Source organism: Squalius cephalus (genome assembly GCF_949319135.1).
Source record: "Squalius cephalus genome assembly, chromosome: 4".
In the NCBI taxonomy this organism is placed as follows: Eukaryota; Metazoa; Chordata; class Actinopteri; order Cypriniformes; family Leuciscidae; genus Squalius; species Squalius cephalus.
In genome coordinates, this window is record NC_137125.1 from 55,341,902 (window position 1) to 55,345,055 (window position 3,154).

Consider the following 3,154-nt stretch of genomic DNA (forward strand, 5'->3'; position numbering starts at 1 on the left):
GACTTCAGGAGAACAATCGTGCGGACGGGCGTCTCCTGCTCCGTTTGATACTTCAGAAACATCTGAGATATCATAACATAAACGCACATAATGTACACACACGTACCCCGCCGCGCCGCTGAGGCTCTGGGCACAATAACTCACATTACAGCCCGGATCATATTCATATCTGACGATCACATGATCTCTGAGTGACAGGTTACACTCTTTCAGTTTAACAGCACTAACGTCCGTCAGTCTGGCAGGATTTTATCAAGTAAACGTGAGAATAACTTTGATATTGTTAGTAATATTTCAGCGGATTTACTTGATCATCATCATCATTTATTATGGCTTTTGAGTATTGCATCATTATTATTGTATTAATTTAAACATTAAACTACAGATCATAAAACCAAGCATTTAAATATCTTACTAAGACACATTAAAGGCAGATATTGATATTGAGATATGTTTTATGTGCCAATAATTCTTTATAGAAGAAGAAAATAATCCATTATTTATCAAATTTTCTTATTGGACTGATGATGATAATAAGATTAAAAATGAACATGATATATATCGCTGATTTATTGTGATGTCATAAATATGATGCAAAACAAAACATGCAATTTTTTCTTTTCTTTTGTCTAAAGGTTCAATAAGCGGCTGCATTATGATGTCATATGACAGGGTTGCAGGTGTGTTTAGGGTCATTATCGTGACCTTTGACCTTCTGGAGAGCTGGTCCTCGTGCTGAGAGTGGAAAACACATATTAATATCTGATATATATATTCTCCTCTGATCTTGTTTCGAGGTGTTTTACAGAAGTGTGTGTGTCAGGATCTGGTCTCTCACGGTGTGTGTGTGTGTGTGTGTGTGTGTGTGTGTGTGTGTGTGTGTGTGTTTCCCAGCGTGAAAACATGAACTGAAGATAAATAAATGTCTCGGGCGTCTCCTTCAGGACTCAGCGTGAGCCGTGGATGTTTGTGCTTCTTCTTCCCAGCGGTAGAACACACACAACATATGCATTACACACAACAACACTCATTACACACACACAACATATGCATTACACACAACAACACTCATTACACACACACAACATATGCATTACACACAACAACACTCATTAGAACACACACAACATATGCATTACACACAACAACACTCATTACACACACAACATATGCATTACACACAACAACACTCGTTAGAACACACACAACATATGCATTACACACAACAACACTCATTAGAACACACACAACATATGCATTACACACAACAACACTCGTTACACACACACAACATATGCATTACACACAACAACACTCATTAGAACACACACAACATATGCATTACACACAACAACACTCGTTACACACACACAACATATGCATTACACACAACAACACTCATTACACACAACAACACTCGTTAGAACACACACAACATATGCATTACACACAACAACACTCGTTAGAACACACACAACATATGCATTACACACAACAACACTCATTAGAACACACACAACATATGCATTACACACAACAACACTCATTAGAACACACACAACATATGCATTACACACAACAACACTCGTTAGAACACACACAACATATGCGTTACACACAACAACACTCATTAGAACACACACAACATATGCATTACACACAACAACACTCATTAGAACACAACACACACAACATATGCATTACACACAACAACACTCGTTACACACACACAACATATGCATTACACACAACAACACTCATTACACACAACAACACTCGTTAGAACACACACAACATATGCATTACACACAACAACACTCGTTAGAACACACACAACATATGCATTACACACAACAACACTCATTAGAACACACACAACATATGCATTACACACAACAACACTCATTAGAACACACACAACATATGCATTACACACAACAACACTCGTTAGAACACACACAACATATGCGTTACACACAACAACACTCATTAGAACACACACAACATATGCATTACACACAACAACACTCATTAGAACACAACACACACAACATATGCATTACACACAACAACACTCATTAGAACACACACAACATATGCATTACACACACAACATATGCATTACACACAACAACACTGTACAACATTTCTCATTTTCATCTAGTCTAGAAGTGCTCACTTTATTTTAAGGTGTCGTTGTTACAGTGTAATTATATATTTTACTAATGAACAACATGTACTTACTATAGGCTTAGTGTAGGATTAGGGTTTGCACGTAATTATGCTTAATTTACTGTTATTACTATGGTAAGTGCGTGTAAAATAAAGTGTGTGTGTGTGTAGTTTTTATTCATTTTAGGGTAACACTCATTGTTACAGTGTAATTATACATTTAAGTACTGAGAAATCTTAATTAACAACATGTACTTACTATAAGGGTTTGGTTGAGGGTAAGTTGCATGTAATTATGAATAATTTACTGTTATTACTACGGTAAGAGCGTGTAACATGTAATAAGGACACTAAAATAAAGTGTGACCCTAAACTCAACAGTTTCGGTGTGTTTCTGTCTGACACTGTAATCATATCAGATTACACTATATTACATTATTGAGGGCCTGCCAATGATTCTTCCTTCTGTAAACATTATGAAAATCATAAACACACATCATCATGCTGAATGTGCTCGGAGACAGTCACGTGACCCGCTGGAGTGACCCAGATGAGCCAAACCCGCTTACAGCATCAAAGCCGGATAAATATAGAACTCTATTCTCTTCTATTCTCTCTTCTATATTCTCTCTATACCGATGCATCGGTCCATATGCATTCATATTCATCGCATTTCTGCGGCATTAATCACATTAGCCCAAGGCCTGATTAAAAATGAATGTGTAAGTGCATCATCAGCACATGATCCACATCCTCATTTGTTGATATTCTCGTTCAGCATCATTCTGATAACGGGACCGTCCCGGCAGCAGCGAACACATCATCATCATCATCAACATCATCATCACATCATATCAGAAAGCCTGCTTACCTTCAGGTCCGGTTATCAGTGCTGCCTGTCTCCCTGACCTTCAGTCGCTGCTGCAGAGAGACGCTCCGCACGCGCGTTTGAATCAGTCGGCCGTGACGTCACTCGCGCTTT

The 3,154-nt window shown here is 38.0% G+C and overlaps 1 protein-coding gene across 1 annotated transcript in view; it reads right to left on the reverse strand.

The window, feature by feature from the left end:
* Positions 1-3,154, reverse strand: part of LOC307156920 (monocarboxylate transporter 2) — a 14,701-nt gene extending 11,547 nt beyond the window's left edge. Inside the window, exon 1 of the mRNA XM_079868634.1 lies at positions 3,044-3,154. The gene's annotated coding sequence lies outside the window, so the exon portion shown is untranslated. The remainder of the gene's footprint in view (positions 1-3,043) is intronic.